The sequence below is a fragment of the Tasmannia lanceolata genome, unplaced genomic scaffold, assembly GCF_043159265.1.
Source record: "Tasmannia lanceolata isolate RefF3 unplaced genomic scaffold, GAP_Taslan_0.1 ptg000013l, whole genome shotgun sequence".
In the NCBI taxonomy this organism is placed as follows: domain Eukaryota; kingdom Viridiplantae; phylum Streptophyta; class Magnoliopsida; order Canellales; family Winteraceae; genus Tasmannia; species Tasmannia lanceolata.
In genome coordinates, this window is record NW_027518690.1 from 22,061,889 (window position 1) to 22,080,244 (window position 18,356).

General features: G+C 37.4%; 1 pseudogene across 1 annotated transcript; it reads right to left on the reverse strand.

Annotated features, from left to right (window-relative positions):
• Positions 1–1,063: 1,063 nt before the first annotated feature.
• LOC143890904 (cytosolic Fe-S cluster assembly factor NBP35-like) lies at positions 1,064–17,615 on the reverse strand (annotated as a pseudogene). The gene is made up of 3 exons (XR_013255276.1): positions 17,447–17,615; positions 17,232–17,333; positions 1,064–2,157 (listed from the first exon to the last, which is right to left on the reverse strand). The product of XR_013255276.1 is annotated as a cytosolic Fe-S cluster assembly factor NBP35-like (transcript).
• Positions 17,616–18,356: the final 741 nt, after the last annotated feature.

Below are 18,356 nucleotides of genomic sequence, written 5' to 3' on the forward strand. Positions count from 1 at the left end.
CGTGGCTAGCTCGTCTCGTGTCTCAATCTTCGCCATCGGAACGGCATGAGCGCATCTTCTATTCGGTGGCATGATCAATCCATCGCCAACCGCAGGAACGAAGCCGCTCTGATACCAATCTGGCGTAGCCCAAATACCAAGATCAAACAAAAACTAAGAAAGAACAAGTAACAAGAACTCGTATGAAATTTCACGTATGCCGTGAAGATAAAATTTATTCAATCTCAAAAACTTCCACAACTCCAATCATCCATCTCTTTTATTACATTTGTAAAAGATTTTCAAAATCTAAAAAGCAGCTACAAATGATATTAGCATATCTATCTAAAATATTAAAGTTTCCTAAGCTCAAAACTAGCTACAAATAAGAAAAGCAACTAGAGCCGATCAAATCTAATAAATAGCTAAATTAGAAAATGATAACCTTTTAGGAAGCAAAATACTCAAGGTAATAGGAAATCATATTTTCTAAATCTTGAAACTTGCTGAATCTCAAAGCTTGTATGTGCAAGCTTTCCAAGAATGTAAGTTTCCCATATCTCAAAATCAAGTAAGCTTGGCAAGTTTCCATTCCACCAGAACACCTCCTTATTCACGAAAACTTTTCGTATTTTCCACTTATGAATCTTCCTAAAATAGTCATCCTCAAAATTTACTACTAATTTTTGGATTGCATCAATATCCCACGGTGTGCTCGGATGCTTCCGCTCAGTGTTTGGCAATGGGATCTGTTCCGCTTACTCTCATGGTCAAGCCTTTTCCGGGTCTCACTAATCCCGGTTGGAGACAAACAAAATGTAGCGGAAATTCTAGAAAAGGGGGTGGAAATATCAATTCCCCCATAAAAATGTCATAAAAGAACCAAACACTCTTGCCTTCCAGATGAGGAAGATGAAATTCAAAATCAGATGAGTGGAAGAGTAGCTCATTCTGGGGAGATTGGCATCCAAGAAGTATATTAGACTGCCCATTATAAGAAAAAAAGGAAGAAAAATAATGATGAAACAGCACAAAAACATCAGAGAATGCATTTTGAAAGCCTTTATTACATTACAGGGGGAATTTGCCATAGCATATAGCACCTGATTTAAACAGAAAAAATAAAGAAGGGGAATAGCTAACATATTTATCTATACAAACAACAAAAAAGGGTCATAATTAAATATAGCCCAAATACAACTCACCCCAGGAAAAAAAACGAAAAAAAAGTCTTCCAAGGTGGAGCAAATAACTCATGTATCTACTGAAGTTTCCTGAGATTGTTGATTGGGAAGCAGTTTATCTACAATTCTCCTAAGAGCAGGTGCACTAGCACCACATTTCTGATCAGCAAAGCACGATCGTCCTTCTTCGGCCACCTTCCACAGTTGTGGGTCCATTGGCACTCGACCGAGAAACGGAACCTTCATGTCCACACACATTTTCATAGCCCCGCCACCGCTACTATCAAAGACTTCACTACAAGCAACCAAAGAAAGAAGCTCTGGAGCATTTTCTCTTATACATTTTACTGTCATTTCTGTAACATCTTTTTCTTCTCCATTCTCCATCACCTTCATAAACTTGAAATCCGTGACCGATTGCCTTAACCCACTCATATTCTCCACAACACCCAAAACTTTTATCCCTACCTTTTTACAAAAACTTATCTCTTTGCGAACATCTATTAGAGAAACTTGTTGTGGGGTGGTAACAATAATTGCACCATCTATGCCAGTGGCTTGGAGGAATTGAACTATCGATATGTGCTCATCGGAGGTACCGGGAGGAGCATCCACCACGAGGTAGTCGAGCTCTCCCCAATAAACATCCTTTAAGAACTGCTTGATAATTCCGTTCTTGCGTGGGCCCTCGATATGACGGCCTCGTCTGGGTGTGGGAGCATGAACCCAATAGACATGACTCCAAGATTGGATTCTACGTAGACAGGGGACCAGCCAAGATTGCTTTGGTGAAAGTCCTGGCCTTCTAGGCCAAGCATTTTAGGAATGCTAGGCCCACATATGTCAATGTCAAGAAGGCCAACTTGGTAATCCATACTGGCTAGAGCGAAAGAGAGCTGAGCTGAGAATGTGCTCTTGCCAACACCGCCCTTCCCGGATAGAACCAGTATCTTGTGTTTCACAGTAGCCATTCGCTCTGCTATTGCAACCAAGTCTGCAAACAAGAATAAATATAGAACAGAGACTACTACATTAGATGCCCAATTAGATGTGACGCTCAAATATATCATGTTTACTAATTACTATATGTACTAAGTTCTTATCGTACATTAAGGATGATGGATGTGGATTTCTATATGCATGGACAACGTTTTTCATGTGTAGCATACAATTTTTCAGCATATTCGACCAACAAGAGGATCACAATTTGAGAAATGAACGCATGGCTGTGCTATCATTGTCATATTAAATAACTGGTTTTGGTTGGGACTTAAAGAGCCCTAGGATGCATGCATAGGAAAGTATTGTTACTCCATATCCAAATTAATGCAGTTAGCCATTTTCCCGTGTGTCTGACCAACAGGTAATAACACCAGACAAGACATGATTTTCACACTAATGACAAACAAATTTTACCAAGTATTCATGCAATTCGATCCACGTAAAACTACTTGGAATCCACGAAAAGTAGAAAACTTGCTAGAGAATTAATTAATCATACAAATAATCTAAAAAGCTTCACAATATGAGAGAGAGAGAGAGAGGGAGAGATAAAACAACGTCGATTTGATCAAAACATGATCAAAGAAGGGTAAAATCAAAAGGTCAAATCTTGCAGCTCATCAAAACTTAACTGAAACGCACATCAAAACTTAATGATGGCCCAAAAAACCTTAAAACCATGTTTAATCCTACGCATTGGTATAGGATCAATTTCAGCCTCAGATAAACCTAAATAAAGCTTAATTCCTTTTTTAGAGTGGCCTAAACTAAAGACAGAAAGTATACTACATGATGTTGCTCTAAACTTTTCACATTTTCATTACATAGGGGCCCACCAAAAGCTAGTGAAGCTTTACAAAAATTAAATAATGATCATTAAAATTCAATTTTCGTGACAAATGGAGCCATGTGGTCCACTATTGACGTTAGCATGATGCTTGTTCCCCTCCATCCAACATTTGGGTCTTGGTGGACCCGCTTCTTTTGAAACATCTTTGCTGAATTATGGGCTTCTTCATAAATTTCGTTGAATTACAAGTTCTCACGAGGCTTGACATTCCTCTTGGAGGACAAAAAACAACCCAAAAGCCGAAAGGGAAATCTCGAACCTACTCAATGACCTCTTGAAAAGTACATCAAAACTTAATACTTGCCCAAAAAACCTTAACACCCTATTTTAATCTTAAACATTGTTATAAAATCAATTTCAGCCCATAGAATTTTTTTTCTTTTTAATGTGATTTCAGCCCCTAGATAAACATAAATAAAGCTTAATTCCTATTTTAGAGTGGCCTAAAATAAAGACCTAAAGTATACTACATGATGTTGCTCGAAAATACTGTTCACATTTTCATTACATGGGGCCGACCAAAACCTACTGAAACTTTACAAAAAAATTAAATAATGATTATTAAAATTCAATTTTCAGGACAAATGGAACCATGTAGGGTCCACTATTGATGTTAGCATGATGCTTGTTCCCCTCCACCCTACATTTGGGTCTCAGTGGACCCTCTTCTTCTTTTAAAACATTTTGCTGAAAGGAAATGTAATCAGCACTACTGTATTTTGATGATGGCACTCCTCACTTTATTAAAAGTACGATTCCTGCTTTCGATTCCCGTTTCGATTCCTGCTCTGGCAACCTTGAGCAGGATTCTTCCCTAGGAGCCTTCGATTCCCGTTTCGATTCCCACTTATGATTCCCGCTCTGGCAACCTTGATCCAAACCGTCCATTAGATGGGTCACGGTCTAAATAGGTTGTGCCCCAAAAATCATTTCCATAGGTTGATCCTACAACGACCTATTTAGGCTGTGGCCCATTTAATGGACGGTTTGGATCATCCTATGGTGCGGGCCATACTGTACTTTTAATAAAGTGAGGAGTGTCATCATCAAAATACAGTAGTGCAGATAACATTTCCCTTTACTGAATTATGGGCTTCTTCATGAACTTTGCAAACTTTGCTTGCATTAGAAGTCCTCACGAGGCTCAACCTTCCTATTGGAGGACAAAGAACACTACCAGGAGCTACTCCAAACACTTTCCAAATGAATGTTTTACTATGAAGTCTTTCAATAAAATGAGTTCTTCTTCACTTATGATTCCGTACCTTCTATCTGAAGGCATGAGCAGGTATAAGAAAATATAACTTCAATGACTTGTTGCAAATTTTGTGGGTTCCCAACGAATCTTCTCCGGTAGTTAGTCTATGGGAATTTGGATTAATTGCTTTAATATTTTACTATATGTGTTAATTTATGTAATTTCAACTCTTAAAAAAGGAGTGGTGAAAATGGTACTGTACTGGTGCCACCCTATAGGCTCCCGATGCTAAAGGCTTTTCTCATTTACATCTTGATTTAAGATGTTGTTCAAGGAGGAGAAATATGATTTTATATTTTTAGCTAGATGAAGACCATTCAAAAAAACAACAACAACTTTAGATGTATATTTTTCGTGTATTCAGTAATCAACCAATGAGGAAACCAATTTGGTGGCTAAATCTAGTGTCCGTCGGGATTCTTTTTACGAAGAGCAACCTCTACCCCTTTGTAGTTCTTCTATACTATCAGTTATCTTTTGCAATAATATAATGGTAGAATGATCCATAAGGTAGTGTTGCAACCACGAGGCTAGCTAAATTTTGCGTCGTTATAATGAGACATCTTTGGAGAACTTTTGCCCCTTTATGGAGAATGTAAAAGAGTGAAATTCTCATGTTTTTTTGGTAAATTGCTCTAGTTTTTGTGTAATGATCCAAAATATCGATAGTTTTAAAACTCCCTCGCATCATCGTGGACTCCCCTGAGTCGACTCCCTTTTACCATGGCCGCGGTCCGTGCTTTGCCACCGCGTTCCGCATTTTACCCTACAAAGTCAATAAAACTCCTTTGCCTCTCCTGGATTATGACCGCATCAACGGAGTACTCAGCCGCGTCAACCGAGTACTCAACCGCGTCGACTAGGATTTTCTTCGGCCGCGTTCCGCGCCGCATCCGTGTTTTTAGACATTGACAATATCATTGTTGATAAAAGAGCTCATATCCAAGATTGCAGCAAAGGAGTGACTTCTAGAAGGCTCCATAAGAGGGGTGTATGGAGCTAAATTTTGATGGTGGATAGCAGAATGTTCATTCAATTGGGTAGTAAAATTGAAGAACAGATTATGGTGGGACTAACTCGAACCTTTTGGGTAGTGCCCTCCTTGTGTATGTGATTCCAAGTGGCCACTTTCAAACAAACGATTTTGAGATTCTGGCTTTATGGAAAGGGATCAAGTTTCTTCAAATGTTTTAGCTTGATAAGTTGTGTATTGAAGGGGACTCAATTTTGTAACTCGATTATTTTGTACTTGGATGGCCAAATAAGAAAACTCCTCCTTATTCCTTAATGAGAATTTTGTCATGCTGTAAGGAGATAGACCTATGTTGTTTTCTCTCAAGTAAACTATTAGGAATCCACTAAAAGTAGAAACATTGCTAGAAAATTGAACAACAGCAAACAAGCTAGAAAGATAATATGACAACAGATTTGATCAACACAAGATCAAAGTAGAGTAAAACCTAAAGCACCATAAGGGAAAACTTGGAACTATTCATTAATTTCCTGAAAAGTACATTAAATTAAAACCCTGGTTTAATCCAAACCATTAGTATGGGGCCAATTTCAACCTTTAAATCAACCCAAATAAAGCATAATTTCTATTTTAGAGCAATCCAAAATTAAAATAGAAAGTGAATTACATGTTGCTGTCCTAAAAATACTACTCGGGTTTTAATTACATAAGGCCATCAAAACCTACTTAAATATCTCCTAAAAATTAATTAATATCACTTTAAATTATCATATCTATTTTTCTAATTTTCGTGATGAATGGAGCCCTATAGGGCCCACTATTAATGTTAGCATGATGTTTCAAATGCCTTTGGGCCTACTTTTATACATGAAATGTGCTTACATCAGTTCCCCCTGAGTTGAAGAATATCGGCCCTCAAGTTTGCATCATCAAGTGACAAAGCAGTCCAACTATTGTAAGACATCTTTTGAAAATCACAAGCCTTTGATTGTAGTATTGTTCTTATATGTTTCACCTCTCGATTCTGGATAAACAACAATATTCAAAAAGTTTAAGCAACAATGGTGCTAATTTCTCAAGGTTGGGTTGGCCAAACATAACTAACAAGATACCGATCTTGAATTTTTCTTCAAGAATTATTTTGCCACTCAATAGTACAAAATTAATCTGTCTCCTCACTTCTTTCCAACTACATGAAATATCTTAGAAAAAGGCTCCAATTGTTTGAATTTAATTTACCAAATAATACTTTGGAAATTCAATCAAACTCCTCCAATTTTGAATAATCAAAATTTATAAAATGGATGAAATTTCCTTCCTCGACTGTCTTATATTAAATAATCATACTCAATTTAGGAACAATTTCTGTTTCATGAGAACTACTTTCAAAAATATCAGTTGAAATAGAGTTCAGCTTCATTCTTTCATTAGCAATCATTCCATATCCTATATTTTCTTCTCCATCACAATCATATGTGTGACCACCTTCGGTTTTACAGCACTCATATTCATGTTTTTCATTGTTTTCTAGGACCAAATCTTCACATTTTTTTGAGAAAGAATATTGTAAAAATGAGAATCTGATTCTTCACTTTCTTCCACGATCTTCTGTAAATTAAGACTAAAAGCCTAATGTTTACAATATTAATCTTTAAACCTATTCTTCATTGGCAAAAGTGAGATTTTTCTCCATCCACACAAAAGAGTAAGTGTTTTATATTTCATAGTTTTCTGAGTGGGAAGCGAATGCGAGAAGCAGAAGCAGAAGCAGATTGCGAGGGAACTAGAAAAGAGAAAATGTGGGAAACGAAAAGCTCTTGGGAAAGTAAAGAGGAAACGAGTGGGGAAGCGTCATTGGAAGTCAACATGAAGCTTCTAATAAGCCTCGTTAGAACTGAAGAAGAAGCATATAGAAAGATATAGGGTTACAATAGATTACAAGCCTTGTCAGAAGTGAACAAGAAGCATATAGAAAGATATAGGGCTATAGTAGGTTATGGAGGAGAGTTAATGTAGGTTATGGTTACAAGTAGTAAAGAGCACTTACCAAGTGATTAGATTATAATTTTTGGGGATTTCTAGGTTTACATGTTTTATTTGTCTAGATTTAATGTTAAATTTTTGGAAAAAGATGCACATAAGTTTTATTTGAAACTTAAGATGAGTTTTTTAACTTTTAAATATACTTCATTGGCATTATTAAAAAAAAAAAGAACACTTTTTAAGAAAAAAATAATAATCACCTAAATACGAAGTGTATCTTAATTAAGAGAAAGCATGCTTCCCCTAAATTTGGGAAGCAGGCTTCCCCCCAAATAGGAAACTTCCAGTAACTATGTTCTTTCCCTTGTTTCATATGCATCGTAAGATTGCACGGAGTTCTAGTGTCCATCGTTTCCAACAGGGATCCCAAATTGTATCTCAGTTTTGGAAGAGTTTGCATGAGGCTATGGGAAAAAGGTTGAGTTTTAGTACGATGAATCACCCGCAGACAGATGGTCAATCAAAGAGGACCATTCAGATCCTTGAAGACATATTGAGAGCATGTGCTATTGATTTTAAGGGCTCTTGGGATAAGTAGTTGCCTTTGGTAGAGTTTGCCTATAAAAACAGTAATCAGTTGAGCATTCAGATGGCCCCATATGAGGCCTTGTATGGTAGGAAGTGCAAGTCCCCTATCTATTGGGAGAATGAAGGTGGGAGGCAATTTTTGGGCCCGGCTATTGTTCAACAAGCGGAAGAGAAAGTGCAGGTAATCAGAGAGCGCCTTCGGACAGCTCAGAGTTGCCAGAAGAGTTATGCAGATAACAGGAGGTGGGAATTGGAGTTCCAATTAGGCGATCACATAATTCTAAAGGTTTCTCCTACGGAGGGAGTAGTTAGATTCGAGATCCAAGGCAAGTTGAGTCCCAAGTATGTGGTGTCATTTTAGAATTTGGAGCGAATTTGATCAGTGGCATACAGAGTTGCATTCTCGCCCGGGTTTGTAGGCGTTCACGATGTGTTTCATGTCTCCTTGTTGAGTAAGTATGTTGTGGTTGGGGAGTGGGTGCCTTTGCAAGTCTGCAGCATAGAGAGACCAATGCGCATTGTAGACAAGAAGGATCATGTAATGACCACACCTTTTAATTTCCCTTTATTATTATTACTATTCTTAATAATATTATTAATTACTAATATTGATAATTATATCTTTTTAAAATTCGTGTGAACTTTTTTACCGTCGGATTTCAGCATACTATAAATAGTAAATTTCATTTTTACTATAAATAGTAAATTCCGATTTTTACTATATATAGTAAATTCCGTTTTTACTATATATAGTAAGTTCGTTTTTACTATAAATAGTAAAATCCGTTTTTACGATAAATAGTAAGTGGGTCCCACATGTTTTAAATAACTTTAACTGATCTTAGATTGATAACTACACCCTTTTACAATAGTTTAAACAAAGAAGGACTCTTGCTTTATTAGAAGTAGACTATGATTAGGAAACCCAACATGTGGGTTTATAAGAACAACCCACCATGGGTTTTCTAAACCCATGGACGCCCCCTTCTCCCCAAAAACGATTTGGAGAGAGACCGTGAGAGAGAAAGAGAGAAGAATAGAAAAAGAAAAAGAAGAGGTTCGATCTTCGGTTTGATTTTCATCTTCGAGTAATGTCCGAAAAACCCTTTTTTCATATTCCTTGTTCGAATTGTGTGTGTTTGCTTTTCTTTGTTCTTGATTTTTCAAAACAAGGGTTTTAGTGGTGTTTCTTGATTGATCATGATTCTTTTGGATCAAGAAAAGAGTTTTCAATTTTCTTTTAACGTTTTTAATGTAAAAATCCTATTTTTCTTATATAATTATTATTGGGTATGATCTAATGTGTTGGAGAGTTTTTTTTTTGTTACTTTAATCCATGCGTGTCATGTTTGTGAAGATTTGTCACTGTTTTTAGTAAAGATCAGCATAAAAACAGTAGTTTTATGGGCAGTTTTGAGTAGATTTTTCTACAGATATATTATATAACTTATATGAGTAGAGTCTTATATGATGTTTATGATATATATGAGATGTGAATAAGCCCAAAAGTGCTGATTTCCAAGAAAAATCAGCAAGAACGAATGGTTTTATGGGCTGTTTTGTGTAACTTTTCTATATACTTGTTATGTAATTTATATATATTAATGTTCATGAAACATATGGTATATATATACAATTTATAAGCCTTATAGTGCTGTTTTTAACTAAAAATCAGCACCTAAAAGGGGTGTATATTTGTTTTAATCATGGTTTTCGAAAAATTAGATTTATGTGTATTAAATCTATATGCTATATCAACTACTTCATTAAAAATCAGCACTATACGTGTGTTTTGATGCAATATACCAATTAGTTTTAAGGAAAACAGCCCTTCATATGTTTTTAGATGATAATAGAGCATGAATTTTAGGGAAAAACATCGCTTGTGATGTGTTTAATGTAATGCACTTACCGTTTTTATAAAACAGCCCTATGTAGATACATTTCAGATTTTTAACATGATTTCTTAAAAATCAGCCCTTTATATGTAATATATATAGTGTATAATTATTTATAATAAGAATATTGTATTTATATATGATAATGAATCATATCAAGATTTATTTTATTTTTTGGTTAGAAATAAACCTTATGTGTCACATGATGAATTTTATGTTTTATCTTTAGAAAAATCAGTACCCAAGATTTATAAATTTAAAGTTTTGATGAGCCTGATAGGGAAAAAGATATAAATATGATATAATTAAGAAAGGCATCTTTTAAGGTAAAAGGTTATACTTAAATTTAAGTGTTAGGAATAGTTTAGAAGTAGATTTATCAAGTAAAAACAAAAAGGTTGAGACGAACGAATTAAAATAAAGAGACTTTTAGCCTTGACCAATCTAATTGACACCTTGACATATAATATCAGGTTCACTTCGTGATTGATGCATAGAGCTTTTCATCTCAATTCACCCTCGAAAATTCAAGGCAAGTGATAGTGGCTTTCATGGTAACAGTTGCATAAATGGTCTTGTTATTATGATTGCATTTCGTATGATTAGATTTTTTTCTAATAGCTAAACTGGATAACAAGCTCTGTTTTGATAAATTGTTGAAAATATGGTAGTACACTAACCATGCAGGGGAAAGTAAAAGAAAAACCCCTGATGACAGAGAGGGAAGGAGGTAGGTATAAAAAGCATGCATTCACATATAGGATACAATGGGAGGGAGGCCCATGGGAGACCCCCTTGGAGCCAACCTTGGGCGAGATGCCAAAAGCCACCCCGAGGAGAGCGTACGACATTGGGCTGGCAATGCATTCAGGTGGACCTGATAGACAGGATGACCGATGAAATCCTACCTAGGTTACACCCAAATATGGGTGGGGGCCTAGATGGTCAAGATCAACGGCGGCATATAAATGACATGAAATGAGAAATAACGGAAAAAGAAAATGAATGAAATGGGGGTTTGAAATGCCGTATGGTCTTGGGGTAGCCTCATGCATTTTATTTTTGCATGCTTGCATCTTTGCATTTTTAAGTTTGGTCCCTATTTCTATTTCTAGTTCTAATTCTAGTTCTAGTTATTGTTCTATTTTTATCTTTATTTTAATGAGTGGTTGTTTTGCTTATGCTGACCCTCTAAATCATAAGAAATAATTTCATAATGCAATCTCATTTATTGGCTCTTACTTTGCGAGCTATTAAGAGATCTTGTTCAGCTTGTTGCTGACTCTGTCACCACCCAAAAGTTCTCTAGGTGTTAGCCATGGAGCTTCTGTCGTGCAGAAATACGCACTATAAATGTCACGGGATTGGGAGCTGGTTAGAGTGTCGAGCTATATTCAGTTATGGTGTTTTAGTTTGAGTTGCAGTTCAGCTTTTATTTTAAATTCAATGGTATTTTTAGTATTGGATTTTAATATTGTAATGGACCATAAATTTCATCATGGTATAAGATTTGTTCATTTTATTTGGTGAATTTTCCTCATGGGATAAAATTGGTTAGTCAGCTTGTTTCCCTTTTTGGGGTAGCGATTCAGGTTTTGGGATTTGGCAAAAAAAAAATTATGTCTAAAAATTTGCCCAAATCCCGGTCGTTACAGATCAACCCGTGACTCGATTTCTTAATTTTTTGATGCGTGACTCGTAAGAGCTTTTGACAAAAAAGAAATTTAGTTAAAAAAATAATTATATATCAAAAGATGAACCATGTAAAAAACATAACCCAATAGCAAATAGATAAAGCACTAAGCCGAAAATATAAATAACTATATGCTGTAACTTGCATGCACAAAAATAATTAAGTTCTGGTTGGAACTTAATCATGGATGAAAACCCTTCCTTGCTTTAGATTTGTATCCGCACATAATTTATGGTATGTTTGGAAGGAGATTTGTGGTGGCTTAGGCCAACAACCCAAGATTGTCCAAGACCAGGAACCTCCCGGCATGATTTTTTAAGCTAAACTTTGACGAGTTTAGCATGGGGAACCCTGGTCCTGCCAGAATTGGAGGAGCCTTGAGGGATGAATTTGGAGCTATGAAATGGGCTTTTAAGGGTCCCATTGGAGTCACAGACGCCAATGAAGCACGGATACGGGTACGAGGTGTGGGTACGACACGATACGGGTACGTGGATACGTGATTTTTTTAAAGAAAATAGGATACGGGTACGTTGTGGGTACGCTGAAGATAATATATTTTTTATATTTTATTATATATTTATAAAAATAAAAAACTAAATATTTTGTTAAAGAATTCAAACAATTTAATTGGAGAATAATCAAATAACAATAACATCACCAAAATCTAATATTACTTCACCAAAATCTAATATTACTTCTAAGTTGTTAGGTTTATAATTACATGATATATATATATATATATATATATATATATATATATTATAGATATTTTGATATATTCAACCCCCCATTTTGTTAATGGGGACAACCCCTCTATTGACTATTGTAGATCTGTAATTTTTTATTTAATTTCGATTTTTGATGTAAACTAGATTTTGGTTTTGTTTGCTATTTGGGTGCGTACCCGTTACGCACCCAAAGAGTACCCAAGAGCACCCGAACCTGATACGCACCCGACACGAGTGCGTGGGCCTCCGGAGAGTACCCATGCTTCTTAGACAGATGCTAATGAAGCCGAAGTGCGTGCTATGTACCAAGGAATAAGGTATCTTCAGAATGAACATTTGAATAAGGTAGTGGTAGAAGGTGACTCGCTCAATGCGATAAGGTGGATTACTGGCTCTCATTCCTTCCCATGGAGATTTGCCTCTTTCTTCGATGAGATCCAAGTTAGGGTGGGGGATGCATCGATTTCTTTCCATCAAGCTAGGTGGCCAGCTAATGGTGTGGGGGACAGTTTAGCAAGAGATTGTGTCTCTAGGGAGAGAGTTAAGCTATTTGACTTCGTTTCTCCTTGACCCTTGCAATGGGGCTTGTTCTTGTCTTTTTTTTTCTGTCTCTTTATTTGTATATACCTCCTCGGTCTTTTTTTCGCACTTAATGCAATTGCCTACGATTCAAAATAATAATAATTAAGTTCTAAGTTCCAACTTCCAAGTTTTCAACAATCAAAATAAGAAAGCCATGGCCCAACGACTCGACTTGACTCGTGAGAGTCTTAGTTTTTCGACTCGACTCGTAGCGACTCGTAAGAATCACTAGACGACTGGTAAGAGTCTTCAACAGAGGCGAGTTGCCCATGCGACTCGACTCGAAAGCCCAACGACTCAACTCGACTCGAGAGTTGACTCATACGACTCGTAAGAGTTTGACAACTATAGGCGTTGGACTATTCCTTACATGAAAGTCCAGTGGAGTAATCATTCTGAGTGGAAAGCCACATGGGAGCTAGAGGAAGAAATGAAAGAGAAATACCCCAACATTTTCTCAGGTATGCCAAATCTTATTCGTTAAATTACGAGGATGAAATTTTTCCAAGGGGGGAGAATGAAATGCCTCAGATAGGGTCGCAACTTGGGTCGGGCGGGTCGGGTTTTCCAATACCCTACCCTACCAGAGAAACTATCTCAGGTTGAGACGGGTCGGGTTTTTTTTTTAGAAAATGCACAATTCATAAACCCAGCCCAACCCGAGATAGTTTCTCGAGTTGGATCAGGTCGGGTCGGGTTTTCCAACATTTTCAATACAACTCCTTAATTTTACAATGTACAGACAGTACAATACATACGGTCATGCATTAGGTTTTTCACTTGATGTGAATAGCCCACAATGCAAGCCAACGACAAATATGCTTCCTTTTTTAGCATCAACAACAAATATGCTTTCTTTTTTAGCATCAGCAAGATCTCAATGTATGGTTTACCTTGAATGTCATATCAGTGCATGCAATAATTGGTTCTCAATGTAAAGTTTACCTTAAATGTCCAAGCAAATATTATGTATGAAGAGATACAACTCAACTCAATTCAACTCAACTAAGCCTTTGTCCCAAACTAGTTGGGGTCGACTAATGAATCCTTTAGAAAATTTGCATGAAGAAGGTCAAAGGATCTACCTGGCTCAAATTGACTAAGTAGACACTAGTTGGGTTCGTCAACATGGATCATTTTCTTCCATTCTATCATATCCAAGGTCATGTTCTCTGTTATGTTCCTAGCCCTCAAGTCTTTCCTCACTGTCTCTACCCAAGTTGTTTTCGGTCTGCCCCTACCTCTTTTTACTCCATCAACTTGGCACGAGTCACTTCTTCTCACTGGAGCATCCAAAGGCCTACGTTGGATATTCCCAAACCATCTTCAGCGGTGTTCTCTCATCTTCTCCTCAATTGGTGCCACCCCCAGCTTTTTACGAATGTCTTCATTTTTAATTCGATCTAACCTTGTATGGCCTCACATCCATCTAAGCATTCGCATCTCCGCTACATTCATCTTATGCACATGCTGCTTCTTGGTGCGTACAGCATGGCTGGCCTCACAGTTGTCTTATAAAACTTTCCCTTCAACTTGGTAGGTATTTTACGATCGCACAGAACTCTTGAAGCATGCTTCCACTTCAACCAACTTGCTCTTATTCTGCGGTTAACATCTTCTTCAATCTCTCCTTCCTTATGTAGGATTGAACCAAGATTGCGAAAAATATCTCTCTTAGGTACCTCCTGTCCAGTCATATTTACTACATCATCGCCCTGCCTCCTTATATTATTAAAGTTGCACTCCATATACTCTGTCTTAGTCCTGCTCAGTCTAAAACCTTTGGATTCCAAAGTAGTTCTCCATAACTCTAACTTAGCATTTACTCCTGCTTTGGTTTCGTCAATTAATACTATGTATTATGTATGAAGAGATACTAACAAAAAATTTAAACAAGCTGGTTCATGGTGTGCCTAGCTATGGATCTTGTAATTTATTTTTTATCATTGTCATTGTGGTTACAATTGATGCTTCCAAGCTACTTCATCTGACATCTTATCTGGATAGAAAGCTAGATTTACGCAAACCCACATTACTTCTAATAAATTGCCATTAGTTATCCACATGCTGGAAATAGGGAAAATAAATATACTACTCTAAACAAGAATTTTGTTTTATCATAGTTAGTGAAAAAGCACAAAAATTAGAGTTGCAACTCGGTCGGGTCGGGTTTTATAGAACCCTATCCTACCGTAGAAGGTATCTTGGGCAGGTTAGGTAAGGTCGGTTTATTTTTTTAAATACCCGAGATTCCTAAACCGGGCCCATGGTTTTTTCGGGTCTGGTTGATGCGACCCAAGTTGCAACCCTAGCTCTAGGACCACTTATAAATTGACAGAATTTTTTCAGAAGAAACCCTAGAAGAAGAGAAAGCGACGGCCGAGGAAGATTTTCCAGGGTCGGGAGATCGATCATCGATCGTGAGGTAAGAAGTTCAATCTGATCACTTATTACTGCGAAATATCATTGATGGCATGTAGGATAGGTCGTTTAGGAATTGATTAAGGGAACTTTTGCCTATTTGCGGCGTCGCCCATCGTCCGGTGAGATTCCAAAGACTTGTTGGACTCATGGGGATCCTTTCATCACAAGGACTCCGACGAGATGCACTTTGGCCGATCTCATTTAGAGGGAGAAAGATTGGAGGGTTTAAAATCAGGACTCTAGGGTGCTTTTGGTAGTGAAGATGAGTTTTTAGACAAAAATCGCTCAATAGAGGAAAACCGTAAGTTTCCGGTACGGTTGACCGTGAGATCGGACGATCGTCCGTCTAGGGAACTAGTTGTGACAGTACCTCGGACAATCGACCATGTAGTCTGACGGTCATCCGTCCAGAGATACTACTTTGCAATAGTAACTTGGACGGTCGACCGTGGGGACAGATGGTCGACTGTCTCAACGGCTCCGTCAATTTGTGATTCTGTCTTTCGGAAGGATACTTAGGGCATGTCTTATTCCCCCAATCATCCTATAATGAATACTAGAGCTCTAAGCTTGAGATGATCTTGATCGATATATGACGAAACATTGAAATTGTGGGTCTTATGCTTGTGAAGATTTCGATCAACATTCATTATAAGTAACTTCTTCTCTATACCAGTGTTTTCTTAAACAATCGGTGATTTGAAAAAGTTCTTGTGTATTCATTGTTTGTTCATCTTATTTTAATAATACACCCTTGGATATACTCTTGCAAACATGTTTTAGAAAAAGATATGTATATATTTGCATGAACTATGTCCTATGTACTTTCCAGGCACGTTTTTATTTTGTAAAATCATGGATCAAGCATGGGTGTGAATTTTGTGTGAAAGGTTATTGATTTTCATTATATAATGAGATTCCATGGAAATGTTTGACCCAGTTGGCGTCAGTTGTGGAGTGATTAGATCATGCATGTCGTTAGCCTAGCAATGTATTCGGGTAACCCACCTGCTAGTGGGACTGTGGCACTGGAACTAAATAGGATATCCTACCCGCCAGTGGGATTGTGGCACTGGCACATGGCCACATAGATTGTTAAAGCGCGCGTGTTTATTAGTGGGAGTACCACTTTATACCTATGATATCCTACCTGCTAGTGGAGCTGTGAAACTGGCCATGACCACATTAGACTGATCATACGTACTTGTTAGTGGGGCAGTGGCATTGATCGTGGCTTAGGCTATTGGGCATAAGTGATCTATCGTATAGTTTTGCAAGAAAACATGATGTTCAGTTTAACTGCTCAAGGATTCCTTCTCTCCATGATGACTGATTTGAGTTTTATCATGTTGTATGCACATGCTTGATCCGTCTGTTATAGTAAATTGGCTACTTGCTGAGCGTCAAACTAATTCTATTATTATCCTGTGTTTTTTAGATTCCGGGGAGCATGTTTTGGATCGTGTCGCGAGTTCCGGGAGAGTGAGGATTTAGTCAAGTAGAACTGGAGAACCATCATCAGATTCATTTGTTTCATTTAAGATTGTGGGCAAAGAAACTTATGTTGGTTTTGGTTATTTATTATGAACAATTATAACTGGTAACCATATGGAGAATTACTTTTATGTGGGCTCAATAACGATTTAATTAATGGTGGAATTTAGTTACACTGGTGTTGCAGGTAATAAAGTGGTTGATTAGCCTTGCACACCCGTGAGGTTGAGTCGTGGGCGTGCAGCGCTGTGACATGCCTAGCCGAATCCCGGTTCAGACGTGACAGTATTATAGCATAAGCTAAAATTTCTGATTTTGGGGTTTTTAGTCCATAGACAATTTGGGGGGTTCCTAATCTGTCTCAGTTCATATGCATGGAAGATTTTCCTATTTTGGAGACTTGGAGCCTAGAAAATTTCCCAACACTTCACACTAAATTTTCCAAATTCCATTATTTACAGGCTCAGATCCTGGTCCATGATCGACAATCAATAAAACAACAACCAACAACCCAACAAAGAAATGTATCTACTCTTATGGATGATACGAACAAAATCAATAAAAGAAGACTAACAAAATGCAAAATCCGAACCTGGGTCGGGCCCTTTTGGGGCCGTTGCGCAAGCTTCTTGATTTGGGCATCCAGCACAGGCATCGGATTTTCCTGCAGACTCTGATTGAGGACCTGGGCAATCTAAAAAAAAGAAAAGCAAACGAAATCACCACAATATGGTTAGAAAATAGAAAGAAAAACCGAATAAAAAAAAAAACCCACTAATGTTTTTATTTATTTATAGAAAACCGTACTCTCGTTAGCGTCTTCGGGGATTTCAGCGTCTCCGTTCTCCATCACTCTCTGTCTCTTATCTTTCGCGAGTAAAGAAGAGGATTTTAAATTTTTCAAAACGGGATCCCGTTTTCCTTGCAGTGCTCTTTGTAAATTTTATCTTGCTCAGTCTCGTTTTTGTTCGGAGGAAAAGTCTTTCGAAAGGGAGATTTTATACGGTGTAAGCCCTTATCTTATAGTCCTGTATTTTTTAAAAAGTACTGTAGTGTAGGATGATCTAAACCGTTCATGAGATGGGCCAATACGTAAATAGGCTGTGCCCAAAAATCACTTTCTATAGGATGATCAGGCCCATCTCATAAACACTTCATGAGATGGGCCCAAAAATCATTTCTATAGAATAACCTATTTGCTTTGTGGCCCATCTCATGAACACTTTGTAAAGTACAGTACTTTTTGTACAGCCTACACTTACAGTACTTTTTGAAAAATACGTGACTATAAGGTTTTCACCATATAAAATCGGGAAATGATAAATGCGCCCTTTTCATCACTTGAGACACCTGATAGCAGTGTATTAATGGCTGCATAGAGGCTGACATACTTCACGTCAAAAGGATTCGACGGATTTGATTGCCACGTACACCAGAGTTGGGTGTCCTATGTGATGAAAAGGAGCGCATTTATCATTTCCCTATAAAATCTCCTATTAAGATGGTGGGTCCTGGGTAAATTGCTTTCGAAGACCGTTTTGAGGAATGCTTCCTTAGGTCAATATCTTATTGTAATACAATGAAATGTACCTTTTGATTGATCTAAACCCTCCATTTGATAGGCCTCGCTCACTCTCTTTGGGTCTCATATGCAATCGTGCTATCCTAAGTAGGGGTCCAATTCAGGTCAGGTTCAACTCGAAAAAAGGTTGGGTCG